Genomic DNA, 19,317 nt, shown 5'->3' on the forward strand with positions numbered 1-19,317 from the left:
GCCACCTATTGGATGACCTTGAAAAAGTGCTTACATTGCATACATATTGCTCATGAAAGCAAATCAGTGGCAAGCCATCATTTTGACATAATTTATAACATATCAGCCTTTGTCTATGTGCTATATAGGTATATATATGTATACACACACACACACACACATATATATGTATACATATACATATATCTGAGATCTATGTTAAAGAGAAAACATGAATGCTATATACTAACATCATTCTTTTATTAATGTAGGAGCAGAAGTCTCCCCAAATAAGCTCAGCCAATGTTGTCTGATTAGACATCTAATTGTTGAATTTAAATGCTTTATGAACTTGAGATTACCGCTATGCATCTTGTATTCCTTCATACATACCTTTGTTTACTTGGGCCTTAAATGAAGGGAGCTGAAAATTGAAGGCATGAGCTTGTATTTTGACAAGAAGGATCTGCTTAAATCTTCGTCAAAGTTGCATTGCATACGATTTAAACCCAAAACAAAAAGGGGGGGAAAAAAACCATGCTCTTGGCTTTTTCAGCGGCAATGTTCTTGTTTTATCTTTCAGCCCAAGAACTTGCCAGTCAAGATGAAAAACTTCTTCTAATGGAATCCAGCTTGAAAGCTACTCAAGAGCAGCTAACTGAGCAAATAGCAGAAACAGTTCGCCAAGAACAGAACAGTAGAAAAGCCCAGGCAGAGCCGAAGACAGTGACAGAAAGGATTATGGCCTCTGAAGAAGAAAAAAGTGATTGCAAGTGAGTTGTTTTTGAGTATTTCAGAAAGTTTTACTTTGCGTACTGAAATCAAGGCAGTCCTTGGGTGACTTTAGTGGCTTAATAGTTAACTCTCCGTGTCTTGCTAAAGGTTGTGTGTGAATGTGCTAGCTTGCTCAAGGAATTGCTGGTTCCAAAACAGATAAGCTTTAAATTTGCAATGTTTCTTAACTGAAATGGCACATGTTGAAACTTGTAACTGTCATAGTCCAGATTCTAAATAACGATGTGGCAGTCAGCTTTCTTGTTAACGACCAAGAAAGGCTCAAGGTAGGAGCAAGAGAGAGAAGGCAGCATTTCCGCAGCATCTATCTGCCAATGGTCTTCTCTTTCTGTTTCTGGAGTCCAAAGGTTACATATGGCTCTTGTTGCCTTTCTTTTTTGTTCAAGTAGCAGCTCTAAGCAAGGCGCTATTAAACTGAGAGACGCTGAGAGTCGAATTTTGGGTCAGACGATGGAGGCACATAAGGAACTATGAAGAAAAGTCATAAAGATCCGTGCTGTTTTGAAAGGTTCCAGAAAGCTGTTCTTAGTGAGACACCTTGTATTCAACCTTTTTCATCTAAATCCTTATGCAATTATTAGACCTGAGCTGATGTTTTCAGATTTTATCACTTGCTTTTCAAATAAACATAATATGGTTTCATTTTTGAGTGCTCTGATAAAGTGCTCTTATGCTCTGTGATTTTTGCTTGATTTTTTTAGTCTTTTTTTTATTTTAATAATTACAAAAGTAGCATAGCCCAGATGAATCAATCTTCCTCTCTCCCTCTCTTTCTCTCTATTAAAAATTACACTTTACTTACCGAACTTTGGTTACATGGAGTAATCACAGTCAAATAAAACACAGCATTTAAACTTTTCCCCCCTGCCACTCATCTCTTTGAACACAATCCTGAGGCCAAAATTAAAATGTGCATTTGATATTCAATGATCTTTGGAAGCCAGCTTCTAAACTTACATGACTTACTGCATATTTTGATGTATCTATCAATAGGATTTCAAAATATTACGTGTGATGAACGTAAGTACAATTCTTTTGTGATTTATAGTTTGTAACGTTAAAGGTAAAATATTTGAAATTGTTCATGAGGAATTTATTTCTGTGTTTTAATCTCATGATTTAATGTTATAAGGCACTAAAATAATTTCACAATCTAGGGTGACATTTTACATGCTTCTAAATAAAATTAAACACTCAGATACACCCTGTTTGCAATTAATGTTCCTTTAGTCAGCTGCCAGAATTCAGACAACAAAAAAAGCCACATTTAACAAATATTAAAAGGTAGACATTTGTACCCAGGATGAAAAGCATATTGGGCAAGTGTCTTTTGGAATGGCTATGTAATATAGTATTGTTATAAATACTATTGTCTTTTTAAAAAGTTTAATTGTATTAGAAAATAATATGTTTAAGGTATATTTAGAGAACAAAAAATATATAAAAATGGTTTTGAACACTAATATAAAACTGACAGTGTGTGATGTTCACTTAATGTTATTAAAATAAAGCCAACATTTTCCTGCACTTAAACATCACTAGAGAGGTACATTATTCTGTATACCCACAAAAAAATATCATCTTTGATCTAAAAACTGGCAAGTAATGACCTGCTTTGAACCTTAAATTTTATCAGTAAATAAACCAGTGATTCATCCAGTTAGATTACAATGAAAATTCAAACTCAATTTCTCTATGCTTGATCTAGATTCATCCATTTTATTTTCCGATAAAGCTTGATCGTGATAGTAAGTACAATATTCTCTCTTAATGTGAAATTGAGAGCACAGCATATACCTCTCATGCAAGAGAGTAGTTAAAATTGTATCAAACTTACAAAAATTTATTTATATTGGTTTTAAGCAATTAAGTACCTTAAAGGTAAAAAAATTTTAAGAACAGGGTAGGCATAAGTATGTTAACAGTTGTAATAAAAAAAAATAATATAATCATGAATAAGTAATAATGTCGAAATAAACTGTTTTGCATACTTACAACTGTACAGTTACTCTTGCTCACCCCTGTATTATTATGACATGTTATAAGAAAAAGTTATGGCTGAATTTTAAAGAGATAAATGGTTATCATCAAAGCAATGATGGTGTCTTAGGAGAAACAGCTTCATCTTTTAAAATATAGCCTCCACATACCTTGTCACAGGATATGTTGGTACTAGGTACATGTGTCTTACCATGAAAAATATATAACACTCTTTAAATGAGAAATAAAGTGAAAGCCTTATGGCCTACCAAACAAAAAAGTTGGTTTATTTATTTACGTTTTCGCCTCACTCAATCGACAGGTGACATGAATTGATTAAATTTACCAATTGATTCCGTCCTGGGCAGTGCCAGACCTCATGTTGTGTACCACTTGGAAGAAAGAAAAGGTACTTCAGGTGTCACAGACAGGACAGTCCTGTAGTGAGTCCCCTACCCCACCGCCCCCTCAACTGGAAAAGTCTTGGGGTTCTGATGCAGGGATGCAGAGGGAAATGGATGGAGCATAACGTTGAGGTCAGAGGCTTGAGGGGTTCCGGAGTTCAGAATCTAGAATTACAACTTTTCCTGCTAAGAACAGAGGATCGCAGTAGAACAAAATATTCTGGGACTTTTTTTTTTTTTCAAAAGAGGAGAAAATTATTTCTGAAATTATATGTTTTTTATTTTACAAAAAAAGAAAGGGAAAAATCTGAAACCTGATTTTTAAAATGTAGGACTAAGTCATAAAAAATAATAACATGAACATGTATTTTAAGATACCCGATGCAATCTGAGATGTACACCAGGGTTCTGCATTTATCTTTGGGCCTAAGTGACTTTGTGATAAGTAATTATATCAGGGTAATTTTTTTTAGTCATCACTTTGGAATAGCCATTCAGAACTGGCCAGGTTAAGTCGTGTATTAACTAAATAAGAAACAGTTAAAAAAAAGAAGCACACACAAAAAAATTGGCAACCAAAAGCAAGATTGTTTTTAACATTAAAATATGACCCGTAAGTTATTGGTTCCATAAAGCGGAATTTTTAAAGAACACGGAGACTTTACATTTTATTTTCCCCCTCCTCTTTCCGAACTAAATGCAGAGAACACACGCCATATACTCAGTATAAGCCTGTTACACTTGAAAGATTTGTTCTGAATGTCCAGTGGGAACCTGGAAATCGTAATAATTTGTAGTATCGATTGAGCGAAGCTATGCAGCTGCGGCCTCCGGTGAATAGACAGGAATAGACATTTTATTGATTAACTTTTACAGTCATATTTTCAAGACTCCGCTGCAACATAATTTTCACTTCCCAGCTTTGTGTTGCTGCATCATGAAACTTGAATTCTTCTCTCTTAACATTTACCCACTCGAGGAAAAAAGTATGGACATGTCTGGCCAGGGTTGTGATCTACAGAGACGCAAAACTTTCTGGAAAAGGATTTCTCTCAAATGCTATTTGGCCTCAAACAGTAGGAAGGAACTAACTGCTCATAACAGGTTTTGGAAATATCATTATGGCAACTATTTGGTAATTAAATTTCTTCATATTTTCCTAATTCTTTTTATGTTCAGGAACCTTAATTTTCCTACCCTCACTTCACGCAGGTAATTATGAAAATGCATTGTCTTGTGATTGACTGTTTTTATTCATTTATACTTTATATCATTTAATGTGAGTAGCAGAAAAAAATTATTATAATAATAATCTATAATATAGTCTGAAATGAAAGGTATTAAATACTAAATCATTTTGGCCAGTAAGTTCAAAGTATGAAAATATATGTGTGAAAAAGAGAGAGAATATATGTCATATTTCTATAGTCATGTGAGAGTGTTAAATAATTGTATAGAGAGAGTGAGAGAAAGAATATATGTCATATTTCTATAGTCCTGTGAGAGTTTTAAACAATTGTCTAGATAAAAATGTATTTGCACAGGTGAGCATATTGCATATATTCTGTGTATAATCATATGTTTATGTACCTCAAGTTTTTTTACTGCTTGAATGTTTTGGTCATTGAAGCCAAATGTAGATCTTATATTCTAGTGTAGATATCTGGAAAATATTTCACTGTAATTTTAGTCTTGAGCTGGTAATGGATATATTTAGACTTGGATTGGATTTGAAAATGGGAAGTTTTTAAAAAACAATGACATCAATTCCTTTTATTAAAATCACACCTGGATTTCTTTTATTTATGACTTTGAAAAATGTAATGTTAGAATCAATTGATTTAAAGATAAAATTCAGGTGCTTCATATGACTACACCAGCCCAGAAGATATGATATATGATTAAACTAGATTAAAAAAAATCGAGGAACAAGTTTTAATGGTTATATAATTCATAGTCCATAAAGTTTATGCCTTAAATAGTGACTTTTAGAAGTTAATTTTTATTCTAAGATCATTGATTCTGAAATTCATAGATTTGATTTTAAAAGTATTCAGAGCATTTTATATTTCTAATTTGCTTCTCTTAATCCAAAATAAAAAATGGATAAAACATTCAGTCTGAATAATGAGGGTGAAGCTGATAAACTTTTCTCATACATATTAAATATTATTTTTTATGATAATCAACAGGTTTATGGTTTGTTTTTTACTGATTTCTAAAGGTACACATATTTAGAATTTTACTTTATTTCATGGAGTGCTAATTTGTTTTATAAAAAGTCTTACAAGCACATTTATGTGTAGCCAGCACTTGTTGAACTTCCACAGTTATCATAATCAATATAGCACTTTAATGTGTGTCAAGATTTTTCAGTTATTAAAATATATGTAACTATGTTTTTCTCCTAATGGACTAGGCTTTTTATTTATAATGCAAAGGTGTTTGAATAAAATACCTAGTAATTAAGCTTTTCCTTTTTCATATTATAGGAATGAATAAAATAATGCATACAAAATACAGGGTATTTTTATAATATGTGTGGATCTGAGAAGATTCTGGTCTGTAAAATAAAGTATGTGTTTAAACTTATTCCCTCAATAAGGAATGCAATTAAGACAGATCAAGTAATAAACATAAAAAAAGAAGGAAAAATGTCTGAATTGAGATTGATTTCAACGTAATCCTGTAGAGGAATCCCCGCGTATTGATCAATGTTAAAGCCCGTGCCTAGCACTTAGAAAGATAAAGTAAGCAAGGTCAGATAATCAAAGCATTTAAATAGTAAAAACAGCAACTGCCACTGTAGACTGCTAAAATAAATCCATAATACAAATTGCTTTGGCAAAAAAGTGGATGAGCAGCTGATCTTCCTATCGAACTCAGATACTGTTCAGTGACCACGCTGGGAAAAGGACTGGGAGAAAGGCCTCGGAGATCGATATTGAGTGAGACGTAGCATGGCTTCATCTTCAGCGGGAAAGCATTGCAGGTGTGAGAGCACAGACGTCTTCGGAAGGTGTCATTGAGTGGAGACCGTGTCACACAGCTGGAAGACGCTCTCTGTGACTGATAAGGCCGCATGGTCACAGAAATGCTTCCTTAACTGTTTCAAGAAATTGTTTAAAAGGGGTTTCAGACAACTCTCAGACTTGGAATTATACGAAGTTGATGCTATGCTACCACGGTGGAACAACTACTTACCAAAGTGAATTCATATATCTATAAATATGTCCTAGGTAAACCCATGTCTTTCTAATGCACATTTGGGATATCACATAGTCATGTGATGGCCATTCCTGGTCCTGCACAGAAGTATAAAATGTAATGCCAGAATAGAGGGTAGAAGAATGATTTTTGGATTTCAGGGAAATGAAGTCCTCTTGCCCTGACCGGTTTGGCTTGGTAGATAGAGCATGGGGCCATGAACTGAGGGGTTCCAGGTTCGATTCCACTTGAGGACATGTACCTTGGTTGCAGGCTCGATATTCAATTGGGGGCGTGCAGGAGGTAGCTGATCAATGCTTCTCTCTCATTGATGTTTTTAACTCTCCATCCCTTTCCCTTCTTCTCTGTAAAAAGTCAATAAAATATTTTTTAAAAAGAGAAAGAAATGAAGTCCTCTTGTTGTGAGTCCCTTTTAAAAACTGGTTGCAACTTGGGGAGTCCTATTTTTAATGAGTGTTTGAGTTCTACTGGCTAATTATATTCTTGGCTCTAGTGAACTCCAATGGGAGTTTTCAGTATGTAGATCTATGATCAGCAGAATTAGGTTTGACATAATTAACTACTTCTTTTATTTACTTCTTAACTACTTTTGTTATAAAATTTGAATTTAACTTTTACTTAATGAGACATCTTCATGGCTATGATGACGTTTTGTGGGAAGTAGAACAGGATGGAGTGTGAGGACAAACCATTATGTTATATTATGGATTAAAGTGGTTTTTCAGTCAAAATGGACAATAATGCAGTTGAATTATTCTCTCCCTTGTCTCAGGTTCCCATACGTGTCATCCTTATGTCATTATCTCTTTGGAAAGCTTCTAAATTCATCATGTTCATTACATGAGTAGCAGTATGTCTTGGTAAGTACAACAATAGGATTTTCTATGCACATTTTTCCTCCAGGTATTTTTCATGGACTATAACCACAGTCTTCTAACACTTGAATGTAGTATTCAGAACTTTGCAATAGTACTGATTGAGAAATCTTTATTTACTAAAACCTTTCAATATAGAAAATATCAATTAAGTTACATAAAGAACTGAGTGATTTTAATTGTGTGTTGTTGTTTTTTTTCCAAAATAGAGAACTAAAATAAAGACTCGGTTACATTTTACACAGAATTTTCATATCAAAATGAAGTATTAAAATCAGACTCCAGGCTTAAAAGTTGCATAATGAAGACTTAGTGTTTTTCCATTCCTTTCTCACCATAATGAATAGTTATTTACAACTATTGTAGCTTCCTGTTTGCTGTATGAATTGCTGATAGCAGCGGTTTTAATGGTAAAATTGTGAAACAATATTCATAGTTGTCAGAAAAAGGTCATTCTATTTGCATTCATTAGGAACCTGGAGGACGGTGCAATGTGCATTTCCTTTGGGATGTTGTAGCTATTGATTTATACACAGCTGTAGGAAAAATTAATTAGGATTATATTTCACTTATTACTGCAGGCTGTGTAATAAGAAAAAAAAAACATTTTTTTGTTGTTGTTGGAAAGTTGAACAGAAAAACCTAAATGGAATCATTGTTTCTTAACTCACAACTACTTGATCATATGATTTTTCTTTTGTAATCTGGTTAGAGGGAGCTTAGTGCATTCATAGAAATTTAATTAGCATGTTGATAGAAAAGGAATGTTTTAGTACACATCCCATAATAATAATGATAATGCAAATTAAGCAAAAGACACATTCCCCACTTGTTAATTGAAACTTTCCTTTCTCTCAGCTAAGTCAAAGTGGATTTGTCTACTGTGAGTTTGAAGGTTTGGGGAAGCTTTTGCCAACAGAGTTAAATAAAAAAAATCAAAAAGGGACCAAGATCAGGTGCATTCTCAAGGTGAAGAAATAGATTCCAGAAAAAGAGTTTAGGAGGAAAACAAAGAGAGAAGTTCACCTAATTTTGCATTTACGGTCTCAGAAGCTTTATAATTAAGTTCTTCTGTGAATGTAATATTTCAAATAAACAGGAATGTGTTACACTGACAATATTCTCAGTTAGTGTGATAATACTAGCTTTTGGTTTATAAAAACATATTTGGCTTCTTTCAATGAATACTGTGTATACTCTTAGTGGAAAAATATTGAATTCACTTCTCCCCGTTGTTCCTCTGTGACACATGTTTGAGATTAATCAAATTGTAGTCACTTCTAATTAATAGCAGAGAATAATTTTTGAAATGGGGCAGAACCAGATGACAAAGGATAGTTTGTATGTGTTCATGACATACTTTATGAATGGAAACACATGTCTGTTGTGACATTTCTAACTTGAAAATGTTATTAACTCTCCTATTGTCTCTTGAATATGAAGCATTTTAAGAGAAACTTATTGCCTGGCTTATGGTGGACATTCAGGCGTAGTGTCAACGTTTAAGGGAAAACAAAATCAAAGAGAAGTCTTTTGATGTCCCTATAAAATCTGTAACAAAAGTATTAAAATCCACTTCTGCTATTGGAAGTTCTTAGGTTTTATAAAAAGAGTTTATAGAGGTCAATGGCAACACTAAGTATAAATGCAGGCTTCTTCCTACCTTTTACAGATTAAATATTGTCTAAGAAATTAATGACTAGGATTAAATATACATTACTTCCCTCTCCAAAACTTTTAACTTTCTTAGCTATGACCATGAGGACCTATTTCTCAATGAACCGAGTAGAATATAAATCAGGTCACGTCCTGTCCTGTGCTTCTGCTTTAAATGCTGGGGCACCTCAAAAGAAAGCAAAATTTCCCCGAGTGTGATGGAACCTTGCCTTCCAGAGTGATAAGTAATATTTTCCACCCTGGCACATTTTGTATTCTGTTGCAAAAACTATATGAGTTAATTATACTGAGACTCATTGCAAACCCTTGGCGTTTTGTAAGGAGTCTAGCCCTTCCCAGTTTGTTCTCAGGATAGTGCTCTGTTAGATTAATAATGAGGTAACTAACTAAGAATTTTATAAAATCATGAATTCTAGGGCTCAGATTTTTGAATTGCTTCCTTAACTAAAACAAAAATGTATTTCTTAGGAACATTTGTGGCTTAAGCTATATATTGGTCCACAATTCATGGGAAAGCTAAACACACAATTTCTTTAGGTTGTGAGGGACACACACATACATCCACACACACACACACACACACACACACACACACACACAAAAAAAAAAAAAAAAAAAAAACCCACAAAAATTAAGATGTGTTCCTTCACCATGAAATGCTAATAAACTAGTGAGGTAAAAATTCATGGAAACAGATGTTCACAGAACTCAGTAATGTGTGATCTGTCCTTTAAAAATAAAGAACCTCTTGTAGTACAGAAATAATTACTCCAGAAGGGGTAACTAAAAAGTCAAGAATAGGTAACTATATTTTCAAAATGTGTCATATCTGATAGGGTATTTTATATGAACAAGAAGACCAGGAAGAAAAAAAAAACCCAAAAACCTCATAATGAGAAAGGATATTTTTGGTCTAGAAAATGATGAGCAATTTATTTTGTAGAGACTGGGTGCCTATGAACACAGGTTCAAACCACATTGTCAGTGGTCTCTGTTTGTTTTAGGAGTGTAATGTTGTTAGAAGTAACAGGGAGATAATGAAGAGTGTTGAACACTCCAAGGCCCATGTTAGAGATGCAATCGTCTAAATCTCTCACTATTTTCTCTTAACATTTCACTTGGCTCATTTCTAACCGAAATATTGACATCTTGGGCCCAGCTCCTCCTCCCACACTCAATCCACAGTACCCATCCAAACTCCACCACAGCCTCATGTCTCCTTATTCTACCTATGGGTGTCACAGAAAAGGCCCATTCCTCCCACTGGATAGCTTTGTGTGTGTTGCTATCTTCCTGGACGATTGTTAACACTCCCATATTTGAACTAATTTGGGTTAATAAGAGAATGAACTTTGCTATGTGCCTGGTCCGATGCTTCTCCAGTCACCTAGGGAGGGATGCTGAGTGGCTAGCCTGAGCTCTAGCATCTACTAAGTATATCAAAGAAAAACTTAATTTTTATCAAAGTTCAGTACCAATCTTAAATCTCTCACTATCTATTGTGTTAAGAATGAGAGAAATGGGTTTGGAAATGGAAGCTTTAGTGAAATACAATGAAGTATGTGTGTTTGAGGGGATGCTAGATGGCGGGGGGGGAGGGAAAGAAATATATGTGTATTAAGCAAGAGGAGTTCACAAGTGGTGCATGGTCTGAATGTTTGTCCCCACCCCATAGAGAATAGATAACCATGGGTAGACATGGTATAGGTGGGCCTCTTCCTCTTTGATTGCCCCACCTCCAGAACTGTGAGAAATAAATTTCTGTCACTGATAAGCCACCCAGTTTATGGTGTTTTGTTACAGCAGCCCTAACAGATGGAAACAGGTGGAGAAAAATCAGAGAGATATGGCAGAGTAGTAGATGGAAAGATGTAAGGAAGGATTATGTCCTGATGCTGTAGAGGCTTGAATTGGAGGACCGACAGAAGATGTGAAGCAAGTGGACATGGAAGATACAAGAATGAATGCAGGCAATTGATAGGACAAGGAATCAGATAATTCAGCAGCGACTGTAACGTGCAAAGGTGACCCTTAGCAGAGTCTCCTTTACATTTGAGAAACCATATGGGTGGGCCAGGATGTAGGCAAAGTTTGAGGGCATTTCAGGAAAATAAGAATGGTTTTAGAAATAAAATCATCTGACAAAATAAGTATAGCAGGGATTTAGAGAATAGTAAGCAGAGCTAGAGTTATCCCACCTGGTCAAGATATTACTTATATGCACACATGCATACTACAAACAACCTACATACAACCACATGGATAGAATGTTAATCAGTGGACTAATACAGTTATAGAAATAAGAGGAATATGAATTAACAATGCAAATAGTTCCATATATATTAATTTAACATTTACTAGAACCAAGACTCTATGATACTAAAAAAAATTCTGAATATTCACCATTATAAATTTTCTCTAATTTTCTTAAGGAGTGAAAAATGACATTCACAAATATGTTTTCAAATATATATATATATATATATATATATATAGCCAGGGACTGGAACACTGGAGTGACCAGAATGGCTGGTCTCTATGATGACTACTGTGGCTGGCCAACCAGCCTGATCAGGGCAGGGCCTCCTCCCTTCTCCTTCCCTCAGCCCTTCCCTAATTGGCCCTCCCTCCATCAGGGGCAGAGGGGCAGGGCCCACAGACTTACTATGGCCCCTCTCCCCTACCAGCCTGGCCCTGATTGGCCCGCATCAGGGCAGGTTAACCAGACCCCACCTGTGCATGAATTCCTGCACCAGGCCTCTAGTGTGTATGTGTGTGTGTGTGTGTGTGTGTGTGTGTGTGTGTGTATTTGCTAACTTCAAATAGGATTTGGAAAAACCTTAAATAAGAACACAATAAAAAAGATATAAATTAATAGCAAAAAGAAGAATAAGTCAAAATTAGGCAGAAAGACTATTCTAGGAGGCACCAGCTTGGACAATTACTGAGTTTGTGCACCTGACATCAGTAAATACAAACTTGAGCTAAAATACGTGTTCCTGCCGATTCAATTAAGGATGCTGGGATTTTCCTTCAGAGAAGAGATGTGGTCAAACAGAAGTGTTGAGGTGAGAAAGTCTGAGAGAAAAGAACGGAGACCTATCGCCCCCATCCTGCTGGCAGAGGGGCTTCTTTTGACCTTGCTGTGGCGACCCATTGGGTTTTGGAAAAGAATAGTTATCTCCCCAGCAAAAAGGGGAACAGAGACGCATTGTCAAAGGCCAGAATAACTGTCAAATCATCAACTTCCCTTCTTGGGGAGAAAACAAATAGGCAGGGCTTTTATATCTCAAAGTTGCAAACAAAACTGTGCTACCTCCATGGCCTCACTAGGCTGGGTGAGTGCCATCCTCTAAAAGCTTTGTTGGGATGCTTGCTTTTATTCTCAAGTTAAGCGCTGGAATAACTTTGCCTAGATTTATCACCCATTTGACAAATTAGCCAGGATGTCTGACCTAATACCTTATTAGGATATATATATATATATATATATATATATATATATATATATATATCCTAATATATATATATATATATATATATATATATATATATATATATATATATATCCTAATATATATATATATATATATATTTTTTTTGGTGAGAAACAGAAAGTTGTGAAATCCACTGTGTGGAGATGAGTGGATTCATCATGACAGGGCCAGACACCACGTGAGCCTTTGTGGCAAAGTAAGACAATTTAGAAAGACAGTGCTTTCTACAGAAGAGATTTTACTTTTCCCCCTGATGGAAGTCTAACTTAACTTTTACATTCACGTGCACACTTCTAGGTGCTATAGAATGATGCCATAGTTAAGGGGCAACCTACACAAGCATTTAAGGAAGAAAGGAAGGAGCAAGGTTGAACAAATTTGCATTGGGCACAAAAGGAAGAAAAGGAGAGAGCAAGGTTGAAAAAAATTAAAGATACCCACTTGCATTGGTATTGTATGGTAGCCTCATATACACACTGAATTTCAATTGTATTATCCAACTAGAAAATTAATGTATTTCAGCTTGAAGGTGGTTTCATCCACTTTTTTTTTTAATTATGAAGAAATCAAAATAGATGAATTCTGTGACCGACCCCAGGCCTTGTGGTGCATGTAGGGTGAGAACATTGATTTTCTGGTGAAATTTCAATAATCTTCTATTTAGGAGTTATAGTAAATGAAATCTGAGTTTTGTAAGAAATATATTTATCAAAGGATTCTATATTTCATGGCATATGGTTTAATGTAAATCTGAGAGTTTAGGTTCAGTGGGTAAACAGCAAGAATGTAAAGTGGGACAAAAATCTTACCCTTAGGTGAATATTTCAAATATGTTATTCTGTGCTTGAGGTGAAAGTAAATTTTTGCTCATGCAAGAAATAAATTCTGCTTAGGTAAAATGTAAGGTATGAGTTTCCTTCTTATAATTAATAAGTAGCCTTGAGGAATCAAAATCGCTGAATAGTATGGTAAAGCATTTGTTAATGGAGACACATTTACCCTAAGAAATACATATTTTTTTTCTGAAGCGAAAACCTCTTCAGCTAAATGGTATCACATAGTCAATCTCACTCCCGCCAGCCCACGTTAAGTATCAGACCATGAGCTTGACTCTGCTCTGCAGAAATGCTGCTTTGCACAAAAGAAGCTTTTTAGATGTCTAGTCTCCTATATTCCAGCTGCATTTGACTACAGCAGATAAAGGAACCCAGCACTCAGCTACTCAGATGTGGAAATAGACAAAAGATGAGCACATACATTCTTTTCAATAGTAACACAGACACTATTCTTAAAGGGTTTCTCCTGGATGCCATTGTAAGCAATATGTGTGGTTAGCGCCACATAAAATTCAGAATTATGAAAACATATTTAAAATTTATATATTGAATATATTAGTTGTTTTTCCTTAAAAAATAATAGAGTACACCAATTGTTGAGCCACAACGCATAATGTATAATGCACTGCAGAGTCAGATAGAATTGAGTTTGAATCCCTATAAACTTTGAATTCTTATAATCCACATTGAACAAATTACTTTACTCCTAAGACTCAGTATTTCCATAATTTGGGGAGAACCATATCTTCCTCATAGGGATGTTCTGACAACACAGACAGTATTGCAGAAGGTGTGCTGGACACAGTTGTGGTTCTCAACAATTGGTAAACATCATCAAACTAGACACAGGTCCTTTTTAGTCAGATAAAAGATGCTACAATTTTTTTCAATGACAAAACTCCACCATAAACTGTTGCATTGGAACAGAATGGATACGAGATTAAACAAGTGAATGTGCTTAAAAATAGTGTCCTTATTTATATCTTGGTAAATAGATAGAAATTAGCCTCTGGCAATCACCAAATGAAAATTTTTGGGGGTGGGGAGGGCTGCTTTTAAGTGCACTTGGGTTACTGCCTGGAACCAGCTAGCAAGAAAAAAACAAAAAACAAAATATTTTGCTTCAAGACCAGCAGCATATTTGCAAAATAATTATTAGTCTCTTTAGAGGGGAAAAAAAAATCCACTTCTCTTACAATTGTCTAAAAGTATGCCATTTCAGCTCACAGGCTCTTCGAATTTAGCCTTTGCCAACTAGGGTAGATACAATTTGAACATAACCCTTGTAAGAAGAAAGCGATTGATTCATTGGCTGCTGACAAGAGTTCACATTCTTTTTGTTTTTCTCCGAGGATGCATCTGCTTCCTATTCGGAACGTGGTTCTACTTACAATCTAATTGTGCTACCCTACACTGCTCGGTTATTTTCTGTGTCTGAGCCTACATTTTAGGCCAATCATCGAAGAGGACAGGAAGGCTTGGAAATTGAAGGCTACACGTAGACACACTCATCTGGTTTCATATGTGTATGTCTGTGTAGCTGCTCCATGTTGTGTAAGCACGCCGTCCTATTCTTTCGGCTTGTCCTCACAATTTCCTGGGATAGGTCAGAATTATTGTCTCCATATGAGGTGTGATATGTGTCATCTAATGATAAATGGGTGAATGATTTAAGTACTTATTTTGGCTTCAAACTGACTTTACTCCTTTCACTGAGTCTTGGGCTATATAGTTAGAATATTTTGTCCAGATGTATAGATGGAGACTTTAAAGAAAACAAAAAAAAATCATTCAGACTCTACTAAGTTTAACTACTAAAATATCACTGTGAGTAGTGATTCAACGTGTATCCACAAAGTACTATAGTAAATGAGATAACAATTTAAAGCAACTATTACATATGGAAAAGCTAAATTCGAGTCCGGATCTCATCTTCTCCACATTAACTGAGTAAGTTTAAGCTTTGTTGTAATGTCATCCCATTCCCTAGAAAACCATCCATTTAGCAACACACACATGTATATATGCCATCATCACTTGGAGTTAGAAGGTGTACCTGAACCCTGGGAAGCAGCTGTATATTTGAGTTTGGTGCACACAGCTGAAGTCTTTTGAGTTTCTCATTTTTCTCTCTAGAGATCAAATGTTTAATTAGGAATTCACCCATTCACTTCTGCTTAGCATAGGAAAACCTTACTGCAAAGGCTAGAACAAAAGATGAATCCTACCTCACAACCAAATTCATGCATATTCATTTTAAGGTGTAAATCATAAAATCCAAGGTTATCAAAACGTAAAGAATATATTTTAAATATCCACTAGAAAATACTCAAGTTCAAGATAAACTTGTTGGCTTGTGGATCATGAGAAAAACATATAGAATCTGAAATGAAACAATCTATGGTTTTCTATGTCCTGCGAAGCAGGACCAAGAACATATTATCAGGCTGATGTCATTTGCAACATTGGTTTTTGGAAGAACCAAAGACTTTATGCAGTAATGATTAATTACAAAAATGTATTTTTAATTGGGAAGACTATTAATGTGGAAGTAAAACAAAATTATAAGTTGGTATCAACAGAATAATTTGTATTATCTTTTCTATACATCTTTGAAATCACTGATTCATTTCTAAGTCAGAAATGGACCTAATTCAGGGAATCTTACTACTACATTAATTTCTGAGATCAAAGAGTGTCTGAAGATTATGCAAGCAGAATATTCTGCCAATATCTTCTTCCAGCACAGGTGGCTATCAAATCAAGGAACTGTTTTATGTTGATTTCTATTTATTCTATTTTGCTTATAATTCCTATATAAATGTAAACATACCAAAAATACATTTAAAATCCTTCTATCTAAAACCAGTAACTTTTTTCCTGAATTTAAAAACATAGGTATAATAATTAGTTATAAAAAATAATATTTATTGTCAACAATCACATACTAAGTAGTTCAGCAAATTCTTATTTCTGGAACAAAACAACTATACTACGTTTTCTTACATTGTCCTGAGATTCTATTTTAAAGTGTCACACAAGCACCCAGGCTTAAAGAGCAACCAAAGTCTGTAGGATTTTTTGCAGGCTATGTAAGTCCCTAAATCATAGGTCTCATCTATGGAATGTGCGTTCAACTAGATCACTTCTAAACATTAGACCCCTGAGCATGATCTGGCTCTATGTGCATTAAGGGTCTCTCTTTCCTGTGTTTAATGCATATATTCATACTCTATTGTTATTTTTTTATACAGTAGAAAATTTTATCTGGTATCCAAACCCCGAATTTCATTTGGAAATGATAATGTGCATATGCATGTGAGTGTGTGCATATGATCAAACACAAAACCATATAAATGTCCACCCTGAAAGATCAAGATAGAAATGAATCTCATCTATTGCAAACTTCCAACACAGAATCCATTATTTCCTCACTCTTGCCCTTCTACTTTGGACAGCAATACCTATGGAGGCCAGACAGATATCATTTATTAACTATTATTAATTATTCATCTCTAACCCACATCTCAAACTTCACCCACATACTCTTTATCGTTTCCCATAACACTTCCTAAAACCTATTGGTCTTTGAAGTATCTACTAAAGGTCATCAGTTTCCAGAGTAATTGTGACTTAACCTCCCCTATTTTTAAAAAAACATATTTTTTTTATTGGTTTCAGAGAGGAAAGGAGAGGGAGAGAGAGATGGAAATTTCAATGAGAGAGAATCATTGATTGGCTGCCTTCCGCATGCTCCCTACTGAGGATCAAGGCATCAATCAGCCATGTGCTCTGCCTGTGAATTGAGCTGTGACCTGCTGGTTCATAGGTTGATGCTCAACCACTGAGTCACATAGGCTTGGCTAACCCTCCCTATTAATAAACTCACCCTGGTATATTAAATAGATTTCTGGCACCATAATTGGGCAACTGTTTAATACCAAACATTGACCTCCATTTTATAGTCCCTGTAATGATAATACTCTTGCATATTGACTTTTTATTCTGAATTTTCTATGCTAAAATATGGCATTCCAAAGTGACTGAAATGGTTTTAGTCAATCACCTCCTGCCACACAAGGGGAATGGGATATGAACTGCTGCATAACTGAGTCTGGTGTGATTTTTCTAGTCTGTCACACAATTCTGGAGTTATATTAAAGAAGAATATGATTTTGATCTTGAGCAGGGCAACCCAGAATACCTAATTCTATCCTTGGTATATCCACTCCTACCTTCAGAATTATACAAAATAAATAAACTAAGCCTGTAGTATTATCTAGGAAGCCCAACCTGTAATGTGTATGTAAGGTGGATCTGTGGCCAGCAGAGCACACTTTTCTTTCCAAAGCTAGAAGTCTAAGTAATATCGCTTCTCAGTGAACTCTGAATCCACAATGGGCCCTCCAATGAGAGAACAGCCTACCTGCCGGTGTCACAGGGAGTGGAAACCGCCAACAAAAACCAGCTTTGCTCTTAGGCCTCCTCCTGCCAGCCCCTGCCACAAGGACTTTCAGGCGAGGATCATGGCTCCTCACCCCCTCTTGGGTGAAGAAGTCGCCTTCTGCCCCTGGCAAGTAAACCAGAAGGAGGGTCCTCTGGCCCTTCTGCCTGGGCTTTGGCAGACCAGAAAGGGGTTAGTGCTTCCTGGACGGAGTTCTCCCTCACTCCGAAAATGCATCTCCTACCAACTACTACCAGTTTCCTCCAGTTTCCATAATTCCTGAAATTCCTTTCAGCCCTGGAAGGTGACAGTCCCTGCATAGTTGACTCATCAATTCCTGGACTTGGCTGCGGGGGTTTGTGGCAGGTGGAAGGAAAATAGGGAAATGTGAGAAATCTTGCATGTACTCTGGTGGTGAAAAGTAATGATTTATAATTTTAAAGTGAAAAAGTCTCAGAAGTTTTTGTTTTATTAAATGGCAGATGATGTACTTATGAAATATTGTTTTTTTTAAAATATATTTTATTGATTTTATACAGAGAGGAAGGGAGAGAGATAGAGAGTTAGAAACATCGATGAGAGAGAGTCATCGATCAGCTGCCTCTTGCACACCCCCCACTGGGGATATGCCCGCAACCAAGGTACATGCCCTTGACCAGAATCGAACCGGGGACCCTTCAGTCCCCAAGCCGACGCTCTATCCATTGAGCCAAACCGGTCCCAGCAGAAAGAATCATCCATCAGCTGCCTCTTGCACACCCCCTATTGGGGATGTGGCCGCAACCAATGTACATGCCCTTGACCATTGTTATTAGTGGACTTAAAAGGCTATGATGCTGAATGAATTTTCATTTGCTAGTTTTAAATAGGTCTCTACCTAGTATACTAAAAATATAACTCGTTCATAAATATAACAAAACTATCAATAAATGTTATTAGTAAGGTAAGACCTACGTATAAAATCTAGAGGGGTTTTTACTTCCTAATTAGATATGAAAGTGTTAAAGGCCATCTAATTAACTTTGGAACTTGATTCTAGAATGTTAAGAATAATTGAAGATTACATGGAATAGTTTGACTATTTTTATCTTGTAAAAGTGAATGAATATTGATTTTTCTTTAGAAATAAGTGGAAGAGGTTTTATTTTTGAGAAGAAAAGGTAGATTTGCTTTTTTATTGTGGTAAAAATCACAAAACACAAAATGTATCCTCATTACAAATATGTAAGTGCATACTACAGTATAATTAACTATATGCACATTGCTGAACATTAGATCTTAAATCCATTATACAGGCTCTTCGCTTCTAAATTCTTTTGTTGAAAGTTCATGTAGCCTTAGGATTCTTTCGCATTCTTCACATTTGTTCTTTGTACTCACCACCATAATGGGGTTGAGACCTGGTACCAGACCCTGTGCTTGCATTCCAAGTCTCTCATTGCCTCTGGGTAACTTGGAGCAACTTGTTTTCTGAGCTTTAAAGTACTCCAGTGTTAAACGGAAGAGGTGATTGTGTTGACTCCAAAAGATTTTAATGAAGATCAAATACGATAGTAATGTGTGCAAAGTTATAGACATGGTGCCAAGAGCTTATAAATAATA

At 35.5% G+C, this 19,317-nt stretch overlaps 1 long non-coding RNA gene across 1 annotated transcript in view; it reads left to right on the forward strand.

The window, feature by feature from the left end:
• The first annotated feature begins 414 nt into the window (after window positions 1-414).
• Window positions 415-19,317, forward strand: part of LOC123652315 — a 43,304-nt gene continuing 24,401 nt past the window's right edge. Inside the window, exons 1-2 of the long non-coding RNA XR_006741590.1 lie at window positions 415-752; window positions 7,159-7,246. This is a non-coding gene — a long non-coding RNA (uncharacterized LOC123652315). The remainder of the gene's footprint in view (window positions 753-7,158; window positions 7,247-19,317) is intronic.

Source organism: Pipistrellus kuhlii, unplaced genomic scaffold (assembly GCF_014108245.1).
Source record: "Pipistrellus kuhlii isolate mPipKuh1 unplaced genomic scaffold, mPipKuh1.p scaffold_m20_p_14, whole genome shotgun sequence".
NCBI classification, from domain to species: Eukaryota; Metazoa; Chordata; class Mammalia; order Chiroptera; family Vespertilionidae; genus Pipistrellus; species Pipistrellus kuhlii.